This window comes from Mus musculus, chromosome X (assembly GCF_000001635.26).
Source record: "Mus musculus strain C57BL/6J chromosome X, GRCm38.p6 C57BL/6J".
Classification (NCBI taxonomy): domain Eukaryota; kingdom Metazoa; phylum Chordata; class Mammalia; order Rodentia; family Muridae; genus Mus; species Mus musculus.
The window spans coordinates 17,443,232-17,463,557 of record NC_000086.7 but is presented as its reverse complement, the minus strand read 5'-3'; the positions used below and the strand labels follow the sequence as shown (position 1 = coordinate 17,463,557).

Genomic DNA, 20,326 nt, shown 5'->3' with positions numbered 1-20,326 from the left:
TTTTATTTTTTATTTTACCCAAATTGCTTTGAGTTATGGTATTTATCACAGCATCAGTAAGAAAAGAAGGACAGTTATATTATAGTAAGTTGGCCATTTGTAACATTACTAAAAAGCTTACCGCAATAAGAAAACACCATTTAAAAAATGGGTAGTAGAGAGACAGAAAATAAGCATCATTGTTGTTGTGTACTAGATGTAGGAGGTGGATGTTTTAAGTGTCACCTAGTTTTTTTTTTTTTTTTTGCAGAAGTGGTGAATATTGATGTGTGTATTAGGTTAGGGATTATGGATAGAGATCATCATTTTCCCAGGTGCTTGATCTAGATAGTCTGGCAATTTGATGCTGACCAGAGGTAATGATTTTAAGTTTTGACTCCAAGATGCGGTGGAATGGATACTAAATACCATATGCAGGGAAGGAATCAGGAAACAAGAATTAGGCAAGATGGAGCTTGTTACAACTGTACTGGTGTTCCTTATCTGCAAAAAGTGATTCGTAGCTAACAAGGGAAATGTGGGCAACAATTTTAAACAAATTCTTTGAAGTAAACATAAGTTGTTTTCCTGCCCAGAATTCGACTTTTCTTCTTTTCCATGGGAGGAATTCTTTGCTTTCTCAGTCCTTATGATGTACTGAGGGGTTGACTCATCTTGAGATCATTGAGAAATCCAAGCATGGACATTCAGAGAACTTAATTCTTTTGACTACTCTATAGGGTTCAGAGGCAAACAAACAATTTATACTCTGTGCTTCATGTAACTTGAGTCTTAATTTTCTAACACTTTCAATTGAAAGAATTCATCTTCACTAGCATAATGGGAAGTCAAGATCTCTTTGAGATTTGGAACATCCTCAATAGCCACAGGCCAACACTGAAAGTAAACCCTTAATGAAATGATGACACTTTGTCAGTGTCCTCATGACACCAGCTAGGAAGAAACTTGCTGTGATGCACTGACCCAGGTATAAGTCAGCAAAGCAGATATCTTTATTAGCTGTGATCATACCATGATGCCACAGATCAATAACCTTTATTTAGACTGTGAAACTCCCTCTTCTCAAGCCGAGTGTGTGTCAACCGATCATTTGGACCTAGGTTACACTTTCTTCACTGGGAAGGAAGTACAGTGCTCTGGGATTTGAAGTAAGTAAGTGTGACTGAATTCATTCACAGTGCAATTTGCAATGAGCATCCTATAAATGGGACTAACAGGAGCCAGAACCACAAGTGAGTCTGGCTTTGGATAATTGAACAAACTTGAATTTGGATAGAAACCTGCAAATTTGAAAGTACTACCCATATTAGTCAGGGTTCTCTAAAAAACTAAACTGATAGAATATAAGAATACATATTCATTATATATAGAGAGATAGATATAGATATATACATGAGATTTACTAGATTGGCATATAAGATGTCAAAATAGTATAACAATTACTGTTTTGTACTGGAAATGTCAAGGATCCAATAGTTGTTCAGTCCACGAGGCTGTTTGTCTATTGATGGCCTGGAAGATTCCTGGACTGCTGCTAGTTTTCAGTCTATGCTGGAATCCTGGAGACATTGTTATAATATTGGCGAAAGAATGTCACAGCAACAGCATAGACAAAATTGCCATTGAGGGTGAGCAGGAGTAGTTTTTGTCTTTCATGGCCCCAGAAGTTGCTGCCTGGAATTAAAATGGATCTTCCTACTTTAAATAATTTGATCAGAAAAATTCCTCACCGAAGGGTCCAGCAGCTTGAGTTTTTGTTGAATCCATATACAGTCAGTTTGACAACCAAAATTGTCACCATATTACCCCAAACAGAAATTATTAATACGAAGAATCACCTTAAAGATTCCTTGAACTTGCCAAAGTTTAGAGCTAGGGAGCAGGCACAATGGTAGAGCATTTGTCTTGCACGAGCTAGTCCCTGGATTCCATCCCTTGCACGTAAAAACCATATCCTCAAATTTTAAATGGACTATATATTACCTTTTCTTGAGAGAGGAGTGCATTTGTTCTTTGCAATGAATTTAGTGGAGTATGTGAGTGGTTGGTGAAGGCTTGGGGATGGGGGTGTTGATGGTCTTGGCTACTATATTAGTCAGGGTTCTCCTAGAGTAAGAGAACTTATAGAATGACTTACAGGCCATCTAATCCAACAATGGTTGCCTATGAATGGAAGGTCCAAGAATCCAGTAGTTGTTCAGTCCACAAGGCTGGATGTCTCAGTTGGTCTTCAGTGTACACTGGAATCCCCAGAAAGTAGGCTCTAATGCCAGTGAGGAAGTAAACTTGCTAGTAAGTCAAGAGCAAGCAAGCAAAAATCAAAAAAACTTCATTCTTCCCTCTTCTTATATAGGCTTCCAGCAGAAGGTGTAGCCCAATTAAAGGCAGGTTTTCCCAGTTTGAAAGATCTGGAATAAAACTGTGTCTTCCCACCTCAAAAGATCTGCATTAGAAGTGGACCTTCAAACTAAGCAGAAATCCCTCAGAAGTATACTAAAACCTAGCCATTTGGTTATTTTAGTTATTTCCAGATATAGTCAAGTTGAAAACCAGGAATACTTATCTCAGCTACTTTTCCACCTCCTTAACTATTCAATTTTTTAATCTTTTCTTTTCTTCATTATGGTGGTAAGTATGAGACCCAGAACTTTGCTAGGTAGGCATTCAGTCACTGAGCTACATCTCTGGCTTTCTTCTGCTACTTTCCATGTTTGCTGGGATGTTACATATGCAAAGTGGTCAATTCATATTCCTGGGAAAATGTTCTAAGACACTACTTCAATACAGTGAATAATTAAAAGAGTTTACATTCATCTCTACTACAGCAAGGCATCCAGTTTCAGACAAAATGTGTGGAAAGTTGAACATCTAACTTATTTTACAATATGGATTTTTGCAGCAACTTCAAGACAAATAATGGCATTTAGAGTATGTTACTCTATTAAAGACACTTAATAATCCAGCATGAATTGGAAATATAAACGTAAATAGACTTTTTTGAATTTTTGCATATTAAGTACAACAAACACTAAATGTCTACTCAATACATGGTATGGGGTAAGTAAATATTCATCTTTATACAACATAAGTGCAGGATAGTCTTAAAGTAATTTCATAATCATTGCACAAGCTAGATAAAGACACTTACCATAAAGGTTGTAATATGTTTTAAATGTCAGAGCAGTAACTGAACAATTATAACAGTTAGGGCTTATTTTGTTATTAATTTGTCAGTCTTACTATGACATTAACTTCCTTCCTCCAAATTGCTCATTTGACATTTTTCCAGTGCAGATTCTGGGTCGTGAGATGCTTCACAATGGACACTGAGTCATTTTTCCATATTCTTCTTTCAAAGCATACAAAGACCCTCACCGGCTGCATCACATGGGAGAGTGGGCTCTGTGCCTCACTGGGCAGCACAGTGGAGCTGGCTCCAGAGGGTGAGAGGTCATGAGAGCAGGAGGGCTGATTCTGTCTCCTGCCAATGGCAGCCTAGCTAGAGCAGAGCTGAAAAGCTCACCCTGGTGGTGTAGATAAGGGAGAGCTGGAAGGTTGACCAGCTCAGCTACCACCCAGGCCCAGATTCAGGGGTCTTACTTGGCCCACCTCCAAACTATATCATCTGTAAATTGTTGGGATGCATGAAAGGACAGATCTTACCATTCCAAAGCTGCAGGATCTCAATGACACAGGGCAACAACAAGATAACTAGGAGGAGTCCCAGTGAGGATCCAATGACTCATTGCAATGAACACTGACAAGTGAAGATGTGTGGACAGAGGGATACACAGTGTGAGACACACTGTGACACACTTTCTGTGCTTTGTTTTATTTTGTTTTGTTAATTTTTTATTTGTTTGTGTGGATTTCTTTTTTTATTTTGAGAAGGGAGGTTGCAAGGGTGGAGGGCAGATAGGAGGGAATGGGGAGATGGGTGGTACTGGGGTGCATGATATGAAATTCAGAAAGAATCAACAAAAAGTGTTTTTTTTAAATCATATATATTTTAGCGTGATACCTTTTTGTAAAGGATGCTCACATGGCGAAGAAGCAAATGTTCCCTTCATCTCCCTTCATTCTCACCCATTCTTATTCCCCTTTCTGAAAGTACACTGGTGACTGGCTGCTGCTTCCATATCCAATTCCTTTTCTTTACATTAGTGTGCATCTGACAAGGCCTGATTCTGAGCTTTGTATGTGTATTTTAAAAGTTAGACCCCAGTGTATTAATTGCCCTTTAAAATATATTTATTTTACGTGTATGAGTGTTTTGCCTGTATCTGTGTCTGTGTCCATATGCATGCCTGGTGCCTGCAGGCACCAGAGCCAGAAGCAAGCATTGGATTCTCTGTCTCTGGTGTTAGAAATGACTATAAGCTGTTACATTGGTACTGAGCACCAAACCTGGGACTTCTAGAAGAGCAGCCAGTGCTCTTAATCTCTGAGCTAACCCCCCAATCTCTGATTTGCCTTTTTGACTGAGTAGAATATATCACAAATTTCCTCTTTCAGTACTGGTAGATTCATCTATACAGTCATTCAACAAATACCTATTGATCATTATTCTAGATTTCATTATTTTAAAGAAAATACTGGTTCTCCTTTTCCATGACTCCAGAAGGGATGTGCTTCTCTGTCAGTTCCAATAAAGTGAAGCTTGCTCATATGAATTGCTAATGCCAATTAAATAGGAGTAGTGGAAGTGAAAGTGTTCCAGACTGTAGCAGAACTTTTAGAGGCATTGGAAATTCTAGTTTTGGAGGATTCTGCCTGTCACTAAAAGAATAATGGGTCTACTATGTCTACCAGGTCCCTGGCATAGGAAGCTAATAGGGCAGATCTGAAGCCAAATCCCAACTTAGGTCAGAGTTGCTAGAGCTGATGTTAGGACCACAAAGGAGAAGTAAGTGCTTGTTGCTGTAAGCCCCAGACATCTAACTTCTGTGGCTCAGTGTGTTCAGAGCAAAGATGACAAGTAAAGCCACCTTTCATTTGCCACACATTGTTCTAGATGCTACAGGGAAAATGCCAAAAATAATTCTCCATGTAGAATTTACACTGAAAAGCTGTGTAGTGTTTCACAGGTTGGGATGGAATCTCACTATGTAGTCCAGGCTGGCCTCAAACTTGAGATCCTTCTGTCTCTGTCTCACTAGTGATGGATTTACAGGCCTGTTCCACCACATCCATCTCCTTTTTGTTCCTGCCATTTCTATCTCCTCCTTCCCATTCTTTCTGCCATATGTTCACTTCTCCTTCTTTGATGCCTACTTGGAACATGGCAGCAACAGCAATTGCTGCATGCAATATGGTCATGCAGCTTCTAGCCATGACCTAGCCTCATATGCAACTAAAAGACCATGCTTTGTCTTATCATCAAGTCTGGATTCATTTTCAAACTTTTATCTTCCTTTTCCTTTTGCATTCTCACATTTTGCTACATTAATATGCTTGCTGATCAAAGCTCACATTCTGTGGCACACTACCTCCTGAGCCACCTAGAATCACCCATCCAGGACCAATGTCTTGATTTCCCTAGCTGCTGGAAGTATTGGTGGATATTCATAGTTATTCTTTGGTAAAGGGTGCACTCAGTTGAAGAGAACCACCTCACCCTTACAGTTATACTCCCTTCTCATAGGCAACTTAAATCTAATGAACATTAAAGGTGATAGTAGTGAGGGAAGCTATGAAGAGCTGTTTTGGAATGGGAGATAACACCATTGATGAACAGCTGGCCATGCAAGCACAAGAACTAGAGTTCAGATCACCAAGACGCATATTTAAAAATCTAGGTTCAGTGAATGCCTATAATCCTATGCTCGGGGAAATGGAGAAAGCCAGTCTAACTGAACTGGCCAGCTAGCTCCAGGTTTAGTCAGAGTCTCCATCTCAGAAAAAAATATGTAGAGGAATTGAGGAGGGCATTCAACATCTATCTTTGATATCCACAAGCTATATATATGTGTGTGTGTGTGTGTGTGTATCATACCTACAAATCTATGTGTGTGCATGTATGTGTGCACATACACACACACACACACACACACACACACACACACACACACACACACACCTGCATACATGCACAGCTGTCATGAAGCCACTGAGGTACATCCCCATCTCAAGGAATGCTTCTTTTTTTGTTTGTTTTTGTTTTTTGTTTTTTGTTTTTTGTTTTGTTTTTCGAGACAGGGTTTCTCTGTATAGCCCTGGTTGTCCTGGAACTCATTTTGTAGACCAGCCTGGCCTCGAACTCAAAAATCTGCCTGCTTCTGCCTCCCGAGTTTTGGGATTAAAGGCGTGCACCATGCCCGGCTCAAGGATGATTCTTGAATGAACAAATAAGTAGATAGATGAGGGTACCTGAGCCATGGGTAAAGTCCTATACAAAGAACTTCTCTTCAGATACCCTACAGTCAGTCACCTTTAGGGTTAAATTGGAAGGCAAAGATGCATTTCTTCCCCAGCTAGCCTCTTTTGAGGGTAGTTGTGAGCATAAGTAGGAAGACATCCCTGGAATCTGACAGCATCCTTTCTCAAGGGGAACACAGACAGTGGTCATGTGATAGTTGTGGAAGGGCAGATTAATGATCTCAAAAGAGCTCTAAGTTCATTTTTTCTTTTAACACCCACCCTCTGTGTGTGTGCGTGTGTGTGTGTGTGTGTGTGTGTGTGTGTGTGTGTGTGTGAGAGAGAGAGAGAGAGAGAGAGAGAGAGAGAGAGAGAGAGAGAGAGAGATGGTGCCTCACATTTAAGTAGCTCAGTAGGTGTTAATGGCCTTTGCCACAGTTTAGGTTTCCTAGGAAACAGACTCTGAGACTGAGTTAATGTGCAAGTTAGTTATTAAGGAGAGCTTCTGGGATCGATGACTGTGGAAGGAGGAGGAAATAGGAGTGGTCACAGGGAAAGGCTGAGTTGCATTAGAGACCTAGAGACAGCCTCCTTCTAGGGAATTGGAGAGCTAGATTGCTCTTTGAAGAGGTCTTAAATTAGGCCAAAGTGACCACTCATTTATACCCTTGCTTTAGATGTCATTGTATGTGGGCTGGCCACAGGATGGTGTGATTTTGTGTAAAGTGGCTCTCTGCAAGTGAGGCTGACACTGAAAGGAACTGACAGTTGAGAAGCATCAGCTCACTGGGCTCCTGTGACTAGCAAGCCTTTCCTCTTGGGGGGATTTGAGAGGTGTATCTCCATATTCAAAACAGCCTGTCTTTTCCAGCTCTTCTCTTCTCTCCTGCTTTGTTGCCTTTCCTTTCTGTCTTAGTAGCAATAGAGGGCTTATCATCACCATCTTTCCTTCACACTTCCTCTATTAGAATATAGCTTTCCCTCCATTTGTTGAGCAAACTTTCACATATTTTAAGGTGAATCTTTGGGCATTACCTCCCTCAAGATGTTTCTCTGAGTTCCTCAAAACAAGAAAAGATGCTTTCAGGGTTGCGGGAAGATCAGTGGTAGAGTGCATGCTTAGATTTGGATTCAATCTCTATCACCTAAAATATGTAACATTTTCCATAATGCTTTTAAAGAGACCACCCTGGGTGTTGGAGATGTGCCTCAGTAGTCAATCATTTGCAAAGGACTAGAATTTAGTTCCAAGCACCCGCTTTGGGAGGCTCTGAACCACCTGTAACTCCAGTTCCATGGTATCTGACTTCGTCTTTGGCCTACTTCAGGCACTCTCATAAACACATGCACAAACATAAAGAAAAATAAAATCCTTTAAAAAGTCTACTCTTTTATTACAAAATAGCCTTTCTGTACCATTCGGTTTTTGTGTATTTTTCTATCATTCCAGACCTGAACTTCTTTCAGAGCCCAGCCCCAGGCAATATCTGACTCAACCCCAAGGATTCAGTTCATGTTTGCCAGATGCATGGAAGAGTGGTAGCTCTCACTAACAGCAATGTTGTGTGTGTCACCCCAGTGGCTAAGAAGTTACACAATCTACTTGCTATAACATCAAGTATGCTTATTCAACTTTTATCATGTAGGGCTTACACTCTCTAAATCATTTGTACTTTCCTGGTTGTTTGTTAAATGAACAACATATAGGCTACTTTTCTAAGCTGTTGTTTACCAACCAATAGGTTGGGAAATTTTGGTGGATCATAAAGATACTTTTGATGTATAACAAGATCTTGGTTCCCTCATTCTCTGGTATCAATTTCTAATATGTAGGATAGGATTAATTGTAGTTGTAGAGAGAAGAGATGGGTTGCCACAGGCAAACACCAAAGTGTCTAGAGAGCAGGCATTTGCTATGGCAAGCTCCAGTTCAGGGTTAGGGTTGGGGCATCAAGTAAGAATATGCATACATTGTCTTGTTTGAATACATACTTTGCACAAGGCTTGTGAACTAAGAAAGTTCAAACATGAAAAAATGTTGTCATAACCGAAGCCTCCTAGTGTGAAGCCAACTGATAACACCACTGCCAAACCAAAGCAAACAGAAGATGAACAGTAAGACCAAGCTTAGGATGCAGACCACTCCAAGAAGCTACAACTACATAAAAAAGGAAACTAGTCCTGCATATTGATGTGAAAATTGTCCCTGCTCACTGCTCATGCAATGTTTATACTGAGTGCTTTGATAGTCTTAGTGAACATTTTTCCTTAGAGTATGAGACTGACAATTAATAGAAAGTTGTCTGTGAACTGACTTTCTTTTGGGCTGCCTCTGCTCCTATTTTCTTTGTTAAGAATGCAAGGTAAGGAAGTGTGTGAGTAGACAGATCGGTAAGGCACTTACTGCAATAACCCAAGTGAGAAATGACTAGAGCTTAGAGCAGATTGGCTCAAAGAGCTGTTGTCTGAGAAGGACAGCTCGTATTCAGTTCTCACAAAATAGGGCAGTATGTAAAGACTAGGAGATCATATGAGTCACAAGGCCACAAGTGTTGTCAATAGAATTTGGAGCTTGCCATTTATAGCTTTACTGTTTAAAAAATGGGAGACAGGGAGGGGGTGGAAAATACAAATGTGTCAATTTACTGGTGAGGGAAAATTGAAATTTCTCTGTACCTTGCCAATAGCACTATTATAATTTCTAGACAATATGAAATGAATATCAGGCAGTTAGCATATGCAAATTTTGCGTGAGGTAAATGATCAGAATCATCCTGGGAGAAGGCTCCTCTTCTGGTGCCAGGGCTTCAGGAAATTTTCACCTGTAGTTTGGGGGAGAAGTTTTAATTCTTTATAGCCCACATTCCACAGCTACAATATGATTGCTCAACACACCTACGGCATTCTACCTTTAATATAGGAAACTATTTCCAGAATCAAGATCACAGTAGCTGCCTACTGCAGATGCTTTTACCTAAGACAACCTGAAAGTTTCAGAAAGTGACCTCCTGCCATTGACTTTCATATCTGGATAGATCTGTAAGACCTCCTATTACACAATCTATTTCAGTACACCAACACAGTAGTCTACTGCATACTGAGCTGAGGTTTTCAGGAGGAAGCGAGCCCTGAGTGGATCTCATCCTGACATGATGTCTTCTTTTCCAGTCCCCACATTCTCTCTTAGAGAAGTGTTTTCAGTTGAAGTATAGCTCATTTCATTTCTTATTTTTCATTCCAACAAATGACTTGAATGGTTCCATGTGCATTTACCTAGTTTTCTTGAATGTCTTTGGACTACATGCTGTTTTTTCCAAGGAATGGAATGATCACAGCAGTATTTATGTCACCTTAGTTTCTAAGTGATTCTTAAAGATGCTGGATGAAAGTTTAAGAGGCTTGCAGGTAAACAGACTCTTCCAACATGGCTGTTAGAATGACAACAAAAAATTCTTAGTATAGAAATGGTCTCACTTTCATTGTTTGGGTGGTCTCTGACATTTAACTAGTGTCTCTCTCAGTGTCTCACTGGAATCTTTCTCTGCATCTCCTTTTATTCTCTCACTATTTCCCAGAATCCTCTATCGTCCTGCCAGTGTCCCACCTCTGATTTTCTGCCTCAGTTCATCGGCCAGAGGCTTTTTCATTAACAGGTGTACCTCATAAGAGATTCTCTCTACAAGTTCTTTGTAATGTGACCTTGTTATGCCCTCATCAAGAAATGAAACTCTTTTTCTTCTCCGTGGGTGGGCTTGGTGTTAGGAATTATTTTAAGTACTATTATGTAGTAGAAACAATGCTAGGAACTTCTAATGATTCTAAATGTGAGATCTAGAGCTTTTGCCTTACAACCTGGAAAACCAATAGCCCTGAGATCATCATGATGTGAGGAAGTTTACGTTGATCATATGATAAGAGAGAGGCCACTTAGTGGTGCACTGCAGTGCCATGTATGTATTGTACCTTCTAGTTCAGCCCAGCAAACAGCTGAATGCCATTGAGTGAATGAGCCCAGCTGGTGTCATGTGAGACAAAACTGCCTAGCTGGCCCCTGATCCAATTCCTGACCCACAGTATTACAAACAAATAAAAAATAGCTTGGGGTGTGCACTTCAGAGCATTTACAGTTGTTCCAGGTTGGGCTAATGTTTACACATGGACATCAAAGAAATGAAGATGGCCTTGGATAAAGCAGTTCTATGTAACTCAGGCAGTCCATGAAGTCTTAGGGTGGACTTCCAGCAGCAGCAGGCTGACCACAGACTCCTTCTAAAAGGAAGATCTGAGAAATGTATAGTGTCCAAATTATTCAACTGCATAAGGACTTGATTATAGCTATTTTCTGTTGATGGATTTCAACATCATCAGACATTCTTTCCTATTTTCTAAATATGCTAAAATTTTGTTGTTTATAGTCAAATTCCTTTTAAAATTATTTTTGAGTTTATAATACAATTACATTTTAAATTTCCTTTCTCCCTTCAAATCCTTCAATATGCTCCTTGGACATTTACTGTTTTTTTATTTTATTTTAATTAGGTATTTTCTTCATTTACACTTCCAATGCTATTCCAAAAGTCCCCCATACCCTCACCCCTCCATTCGCCTATCCACCCACTCCCACTTCTTGGCCCTGGCATTCCCCTGTACTGAGGCATATAAAGTTTGCAAGACCAATGGGTATCTCTTTGTACTGATGGCCAACTAGGCCATCTTCTGATACATATGCAGCTAGAGACACGAGCTCCGGGAGGTACTGGTTAGTTCATGTTGTTGTTTCACCTATAGGGTTGCAGACCCCTTTAGTTTCTTGGGTACATTCTCTAGCTCCTACTTTGGGGGCCCTGTGATCCATCCAATAGCTGACTGTGAGCATCCATTTCTGTGTTTACTAGGCCCCAGCATAGCCTAACAAAAGACAGCTATATCAGGGTCCTTTCAGCAAAATCTTGCCAATGGTGGCAGCGTTTGGAGGCTGATTATGGGATAGATCCCCGGGTATTGCAGTCTCTAGATGGTCCATCCTTTCATCTCAGCTCCAAACTTTGTCTCTGTAACTCCTTCCATGGGTGTTTTGTTCCCAATTCTAGAAGGGGCAAAGTGTCCACACTTTGGTCTTCCTTCCTCTTGAGTTTCACGTGTTTTGCAAATTGTATCTTATATCATGGGTATTCTAAGTTTCTGGGCTAATATCCACTTATCAGTGAGTACATATCATGTGAGTTCTTTTGTGACTGGGTTACCTCACTCAGGATGATGCCCTCAAGGTCCATCCATTTGCCTAGGAATTTCATTACATTTTTAATAGCTGAGTAGTACTCCATTGTGTAAAATTACCACATTATCTGTATCCATTCCTCTGTTGAGGGGCATCTGGGTTCTTTCTAGCTTCTGGCTATAATAAATAAGGCTGCTATGAACATAGTGGAGCATGTGTCCTTCTTACCGGTTGGAACATTTTCTGGATATATGCCCAGGAGAGGTATTGCTGGATCCTCCAGTAGTACTATGTCCAATTTTCTGAGGAATTGCCACACTGATTTCCAGAGTGGTTGTACGAGCTTGCAATTCAACCAACAATGTAGGAGTGTTCCTCTTTCTCCACATCCTCACCAGCATCTGCTGTCACATGAATTTTTTATCTTAGCCATTCTGACTGGTATGAGATGGAATCTCAGGGTTGTTTTGATTTGCATTTTCCTGATGATTAAGGATGCTAAACATTTTTTCAGGTGCTTCTCCGCCATTTGTTATTCCTCGGGTTAGAATTCTTTGTTTAGCTCTGAACCCCATTTTTAATGGGGTTATTTGATTTTCTGGAGGCCACCTTCTTGAGTTCTTTGTATATATATTGGATATTAGTCCCCTATCTGATTTAGGATAGGTAAAGATCCTTTCCCGATCTGTTGGTGGCCTTTTTATCTTATTGACGGTGTCTTTTGTCTTAAAGAAGCTTTGCAATTTTATGAGGTCCCATATGTTGATTCTCCATCTTACAGCACAAACCATTGTTGTTCTATTTAGGAATTTTCACCCTGTGCCCATATCTTCCAGGCTTTTCCCCACTTTCTCCTCTATAAGTTTCACTGTCTCTGGTTTTATGTGGAGTTCCTTGATCCACTTAGATTTGACCTTAGTACAAGGAGGTAGGAACAGATCAATTCGCATTCTTCTAAATGATGACATCCAGTTGTGACAGCACCATTTGTTGAGAATGCTGTCTTTTTTCCACTGGATGGTTTTAGCTCCCTTGTCAAAGATCAAGGGACCATAGGTGTGTGGGTTCATTTCTGGGTCTTCAATTCTATTCCATTGGTCTACTTCTCTGTCACTATACCAGTACCATGGGAAATCTTTCCATCTTCTGAGATCTTCTTTAATTTCTTTCTTCAGAGACTTGAAGTTCTTATCATACAGATCTTTCACTTCCTTAGAGTCACACCCAAGTATTTTATATTCTTAGTGACTATTGTGAAGGGTGTAGTTTCCCTAATTTCTCTCTCAGCCTATTTATCCTTTGTGTAGAGAAAGGCCATTGACTTGTTTGAGTTAATTTTATAACCAGCTACTTTACTGAAGCTGTTTATCAGCTTTAGGAGTTCTCTTGTGGAATTTTTAGGGTCACTTATATATATATACTATCATATCATCTGCAAATAGTGACATTTTGACTTCTTCCTTTACAATATGTATCCCCTTGATCTCCTTTTGTTGTCGATTTTTCTCTGGCTAGGTCTTCAAGTACAATTTTGAATAGGTAGGGAGAAAGTGGGCAGCCTTGTCTAGTCCCTGATTTTAGTGGGATTGCTTCCAGTTTCTCGACATTTACTTTGATGTTAGCTACTTGTTTGCTGTAGATTGCTTTTATCATGTTTAGGGATGGGCCTTGAATTCCTGATCTTTCCAAGACTTTTATCATGAATGGTGGTTGGATTTTGTGAAATGCTTTCTCCTCATCTAATGAGATGATCATGTGGTTTTTGTCTTTGAGTTTGTTTATATACTGGATTATGTTGATGGATTTTCATATATTAAACATTCCCTGCATCCCTGGAATGAAACCTACTTGGTCAGGATGGATGATTGTTTTGATGTGTTCTTCGATTCGGTTAGCAACAATTTTATTGAGTATTTTTGCATCAATATTCATAAGGGAAATTGGTCTGAAGTTCTCTATCTTTGTTGGGTCTTTCTGTGGTTTATGTATCAGAATAATTGTGGCATCATAGAATGAATTGGGTAGAGTACATTCTGCTTCTATTTTGTGGAATAGTTTGTGAAGAACTGGAATTAGATCCTCTTTGAAGGTCTGATAGAACTCTGCACTAAACCCATCTGGTTCTGGGCTTTTTTTGGTTGGGAGACTATTAATGACTACTTCTATTTTTTAAAGGGATATTGGACTGTTTAGATCATTAACCTGATCCTGATTTAACTTTGGTACCTGGTATCTGTATAGAAACTTGTCCATTTCATCCAGGTTCTCCAGTTTTGTTGAGTATAGCCTTTTGTAGAAGGATCTGATGGTGTTTTGGATTTCTTCAGGATCTGTTGTTATGTCTCCCTTTTCATTTCTGATTTTGATAATTAGGATGCTGTACCTGTGCCTTTTAGTGAGTCTGGCTAAGGGTTTATCTATCTTGTTGATTTTTTCAAAGAACCAGCTCCTCGTTTGGTTGCTTCTTTGAATAGTTCTTCTTGTTTCCACTTGGTTGATATTGTCCCTGAGTTTTATTATTTCCTGCCTTCTACTCCTCTTGGGTGAATTTGCTTCCCTTTGTTCTAGAGCTTTTAGGTGTATTATCAAGCTGCTAGTATGTGCTCTCTATAGTTTCTTTTAGGAGGCACTCAGAATATGTGTTTTCCTCTTAAAAATGCTTTCATTGTGTCCCATAAGTTTGGGTATGTCGTGGCTTCATTTCTATTAAACTCTAAAAAGTATTTAATTTCTTTTTTTTTTACAGTTTTAATATTATTTTATTGATTGGAAATTCTAGACACTGCATGTAATGTGCATCTGAAGGCCAGAAGTCAATGTTAGGCATCTTCCTCCAACATCCTTCACCTTTTTTTTTTTTCCATTTTTTATTAGGTATTTAGCTCATTTACATTTCCAATGCTATACCAAAAGTCCCCCATACCCACCCACCCCCACTCCCCTACACACCCACTCCCCCTTTTTGGCCCTGGCGTTCCCCTGTACTGGGGCATACAAAGTTTACGTGTCCAATGGGCCTCTCTTTCCAGTGATGGCCGATTAGGCCATCTTTTGATACATATGCAGTTAGAGTCAAGAGCTCCGGGGTACTGGTTAGTTCATAATGTTGTTCCACCTATAGGGTTGCAGATCCCTTTAGCTCCTTGGGTTCTTTCTCTAGCTCCTCCATTGGGAGCCCTGTGATCCATCCAATAGCTGACTGTGAGCATCCACTTCTGTGTTTGCTAGGCCCCGGCATAGTCCTTCCTTGACCAAGTTATCATTGAGAAGAGGGTTGTTCAGTTTCCACGTGAATGTTGGTTTTCTATTATGTATGTTTTTATTGAAGATCAGCTTTAGTCCTTGGTGATATGATAGGATGCATGGGAAAATTTCAATATTTTTGTATCTGTTGAGGCCTGTTTTGTGACCTATTATATGGTCAATTTTGGAGAAGGTACCATGAGGTGCTGAGAAGAAGGTATATCCTTTTGTTTTAGGGCAATATGTTCTGTAGATATCTGTTAAATCCGTTTGTTTCATAAATATACTGTGTCCCTGTTTAGTTTCTGTTTCCATGATTTGTCCATTGATGAAAGTGTTGAAGTCTCCCACTATTATTGTGTGATGTTGCAATATGTGCTTTGAGCGTTACTAAAGTCTCTTTAATGAATGTGGCTGACCTTGCATTTGGAGCATAGATATTCAGAAATGAGAGTTCCTCTTGGAAGATTTTACCTTTGATGAGTATGAAGTGCCCCTCCTTTTCTTTTTTGATGACTTTGAGTTGGAAGTCAATATTATTCGATATTGGAATGGCTACTCCAGCTTGTTTCTTCAGTCCATTTGCTTGGAAAATTGTTTTCCAGCCTTTCACTCTGAGGTAGTGTCTGTCTTTTTGACTGAGATAGGTTTCCTGTAAGCAGCTAAATGTTGGGTCCTCTTTGTGTAGCCAATCTGTTAGTCTATGTCTTTTTTTAAAGTAGTATGTTTTTTTTTAATTAGGTATTTTCCTCATTTACATTTCCAATGCTATTCCAAAAGTCCCCCATACCCACCCCCACAAGCCCCTACCCACCCACTCCCCCTTTTTGGCCCTGGCGTTCCCCTGTACTGGGGCATATAAAGTTTGCAAATCCAATGGGCCTCTCTTTGAAGTGATGGCCGACTAGGCCATCTTTTGATACCTATGCAGCTAGAGACAAGAGCTCCGGGGTACTGGTTAGTTCATATTGTTGTTCCACCTATAGGGTTGCAGTTCCCTTTAGCTCCTTGGGTACTTTCTCTAGCTCCTCAATTTGGGGCCGTGTGACCCATCCAATAGCTGACTGTGATCATCCACTTCTGTGTTTGCTAGGCCCCAGCATAGTCTCACAAGAGACAGCTATATCAGGGTCCTTTCAGCAAAATCTTGCTAGTGTATGCAATGGTGTCAGCGTTTGGAAGCTGATTATAGGATGGATCCCTGGATATGGCAGTTTCTATATGGTCCATCTTTTCGTCTCAGCTCCAAATTTTCTCTCTGTAACTCCTTCCATAGGTGGTTTTTTCCCATTTCTAAGAAGGGGCAAAGTGTCCACACTTTGGTCTTCATTCTTCTTGAGTTTCATGTGTTTAGCAAATTGTATCTTATATCTTGGGTATCCTAAGTTTCTGGGCTAATATCCACTTATCAGTGAGTACATATTGTGCGAGTTCGTTTGTGATTGGGTTACCTCACTCAGGATGATGCCCTCCAGGTCCATCCATTTGCTGAGGAATTTCATAAATTCATTCTTTTTAATAGCTGAGTAGTACTCCATTGTGTAAATGTACCACATTTTGTGTATCCATTCCTCTGTTGAGGGGCATCTGTGTTCTTTCCAGCTTCTGGCTATTATAAATAAGGCTGCTATGAACATAGTGGAGCATGTGTCCTTATTACCGGTTGGGACATCTTCTGGATATATGCCCAGGAGAGGTATTGCTGGATCCTCTGATAGTACTATGTCCAATTTTCTGAGGAACTGCCAGACTGATTACCAGAGTGGTTGTACAAGCTTGCAATCCCACCAACAATGGAGGAGTGTTCCTCTTTCTCCACATCCTCACCAGCATCTGCTGTCACCTGAATTTTTGATCTTAGCCGTTCTGACTGGAGTGAAGTGGAATCTCAGGGTTGCTTTGATTTGCATTTCCCTGATGATTAAGGATGTTGAACATTTTTTCAGGTGCTTCTCTGCCATTCGGTATTCCTCAGGTGAGAATTCTTTGTTTAGCTCTGAGCCCCATTTTTAATGGGGTTATTTGATTTTCTGGAGTCCACCTTCTTGAGTTCTTCATATATATTGGATATTAGTCCCCTATCTGATTTGGGATAGGTAAAGTTCCTTTCCCAATCTGTTAGTGGTCTTTTTGTCTTATTGACGGTATCTTTTGCCTAACAGAAGCTTTGCAATTTTATGAGGTCCCATTTGTCAATTCTTGATCTTACACCACAGGCCATTGCTGTTGTGTTGAGGAATTTCCCCCCTGTGCCCATATTTTCCAGGCTTTTCCCCACTTTCTCCTCTATAAATTTCAGTGTCTCTGATTTTATGTTTAAATCGTTGATCCACTTAGACTTGAGCTTTCTAAAAGGAGATAAGAATGTATCAATTCTCATTCTTCTACATGATAACCGCCAGTTGTGCCAACACCATTTGTTGAAAATGCTGTCTTTTTCCCACTGGATGGTTTTAGCTCCCTTGTCAAAGATCAAGTAACCATAGGTGTGTGGGTTCATTTCTGGGTCTTTAATTCTATTCCATTGATCTACCTGTCTGTCACTACCAGGACCATGCAGTTTTTATCACAACTGCTCTGTAGTACAGCTTTAGGTCAAGCATGGTGATTCCCCCATAAGTTCTTTTATTGTTGAGAATAGTTTTTGCTATCCTAGGTTTTTTGTTATTCCAGATAAATTTGCAAATTTCCCTTTTGTAACTCAGTGAAGAATTGAGTTGGAATTTTGATGGGGATTGCATTGAATCTGTAGATTGCTTTTGGCAGAATAGCCATTTTTTCTATATTAATCCTGTCAATCCATGAGCATGGGAGATCTTTCCATCTCCTGAGATCTTCTTCAAGTTCTTTCTAAAGAGACTTGAAGTTTTTGTCATACAGATCTTTGACTTCCTTAGTTAGATTTACACCAAGGTATTTTATATTATTTGTGAATGTTGTGAAGGCTGTTGTTTCCCTAATTTCTTTCTCATCCTGTCTATCCTTTTTGTAGAGAAAGACCACTGATTTGTTTGAGTTAATTTTATATCCAGCTACTGCATTGAAGCTGTTTATCAGGTTTAGGAGTTCCCTGGTGGAATTTTTAGGGTCACTTATATATAATATCATATCATCTGCAAATAGTGACATTTTGACTTCTTCCTTTGCAATTTGTACCCCTTGATCTCCTTTTGTTGTTGTATTGCTCTGGCTAGGACTTCAAGTACTATCTTGAATAGGTAGGGAGAAAGTGGGTAGCCTTGTCTAGTCCCTGATTTTAGTAGAATTGCTTCCAGGTTCTCTCCATTTAGTTTGATGTTGGCTACTGGTTTGATATAGATTTCTTTTATTATGTTTAGGTATGGGCCTTGAATTCCTGATCTTTCCATGACATTTATCATGAAGGGGTATGGGATTTTGTCAAATGCTTTCTCAGCATCTAGCGAAATGATCACGTGATTTTTGTCTTTGAGGTTGTTTATATAGTGCCTTACATTGATGGATTTCCGTATATTAAACCATTACTGCATCCTTGGAATGAGGCCTACTTGGTCAGGATGGATGATTGTTTTGATGTGTTCTTGGATTCCGTTTGTGAGAATTTTTTTGAGTATTTTTGCATCGATATTCATAAGGGAAATTAGTCTGAAGTTCTTTTTCTTTATTGGATCTTTGTGTGGTTTAGGTATCAGACTAATTGTGGCTTCATAGAAAGAATTGGGTAAAGCACCTTCTGTTTCTATTTTGTGGAATAGTTTGAGGAGAGTTGGAATTAGGTCTTCATTGAAGTTCTGATAGAACTCTGCACTAAACCCATCTGGTCCTGGGTTTGTTTGGATTGGAGACTATTAATGACTGCTTCTATTTCTTTAGGGGAAATGGGACTGTTAAGATGGTTAATCTGATCCTGATTTAACTTAGGTACCTGGTATCTGTCTAGGAAGTTGTCCATTTCATACAGGTTTTCCAGTTTAGTTGATTATAGCCTTTTGAAGTAGGATCTGATGATGTTTTGGGTTTCCTCAGGATCTGTTGTTATGTCTTCTTTTTCATTTCTGATTTTGTTAATTAGGATACTGTCCCTGTGCCCTCTAATTAGTCTGGCTAAGGGTTTATCTATCTTATTGATTTTCTCAAAGAACCAGCTCCTGGTTTGGTTGATTCTTTGAATAGTTCTTTTTGTTTCCACTTGGTTGATTTCAGTCCTGAGTTTGATTATTTCCTGCCGTCTACTCCTATTGGGTGAATTTGCTTCTCTTTGTTCTAGAGCTCCTAGGTGTGCTGTCAGACTGCTAGTGTATGCTCTCTCTAGTTTCCTTTTGGAGACACTCAGGGTTATGGGTTTTCCTCTTAGGACTGCTTTCATTGTGTCCCATAAGTTTGGGTATGTTGTGGCTTCATTTTCACTAAACTCTAAAAAGTCTTTAATTCTTTTTTTCTTCCTTGACCAAATTATCATTGAGTATAGAGTTGTTCAGCTTCCATGTGAATGTTGGCTTTCCATTTTTTTGTGTTGATATTGAAGATCAGCCTTAGTCCTTGGTGATCTGATAGAATGCATGGGACAATTTCAGTATTTTTGTATGTGTTGAGGCCTGTTTTGTGACCAATTATATGGTCAGTTTTGGAGGAAGTACCATGAGGTGCTGAGAAGAAGGTACATCCTTTTGCTTTAGGATAAAATGTTCTGTAGATATCTGTTAAATCCATTTGTTTCATAACTTCGGTTAGTGTCCATGTGTCTCTGTTTAGTTTCTGTTTCCAGGAACTGTCCATTGGTGAGAGTGGGGTGTTGAAGCCTCCCACTACTATTGTGTGAGGTGCAATGTGTGCTTTGAGCTTTACTAAAGTTTCTTTAATGAATATGGCTGCCCTTGCATTCGGAGCATAAATATTTAGAATTCAGAGTTCATCTTGGTAGATTTTACCTTTGGTGAGTATGAAGTGCTCCTCCTTGTCTTTTTTGCTACCTTTGGGTTGGAAGTCAATTTTAATTGATATTAGAATGGCTACTCCAGCTTGTTTCTTCAGACCATTTGCTTGGAAAATTGTTTTCCAGCCTTTTACTCTGAGGTAGTATCTATTTTTATCCCTGAGGTGGGTTTCCTGTAAGCAGTAAAATGTTGGGTCCTATTTGTGTAGCCAATCTGTTAGTCTATGTCTTTTTATTGGTGAATTGAGTCCATTGATATTAAAAGACATTAAGGAAAAGTAATTGTTGCTTCCTGTCATTTTTGTTGTTAAAGTTGGTAATCTGTTCTTGTGACTGTCTTCTTTTAGTTTTGTTAAAGGATTACTTTCTTGCTTTTTCTAGGGTGTAGTTTCCATCTTTGTGTTTGTGTTTTCCCTTTATTATCCTTTGAAGGGCTGGATTTGTGGAAAGAAATTGTGTGAATTTGGTTTTGTCATGGAATACTTTGGTTTCTCCATCTATGGTAAATGAGATTTTTCTGGGTGTAGTAGCCTGGGCTGGCGTGTGTGTTCTCTTAGTGTCTGTATAACATCTGTCCAGGATCTTCTGGCTTTCAT

At 39.6% G+C, this 20,326-nt stretch overlaps 2 long non-coding RNA genes across 4 annotated transcripts in view; one reads left to right on the top strand and one right to left on the bottom strand.

Moving 5' to 3' along the window:
- The window catches only part of Gm39497, a 123,693-nt gene that overhangs the window by 53,433 nt on the left and 49,934 nt on the right, over positions 1–20,326 (top strand). The window lies entirely within an intron of this gene.
- The window catches only part of Gm35105, a 203,063-nt gene continuing 191,666 nt past the window's right edge, over positions 8,930–20,326 (bottom strand). For all 3 annotated transcript variants that reach the window (XR_001782853.2, XR_386908.4, XR_003953036.1), the window contains one exon: positions 8,930–9,179. This is a non-coding gene — a long non-coding RNA (predicted gene, 35105). The remainder of the gene's footprint in view (positions 9,180–20,326) is intronic.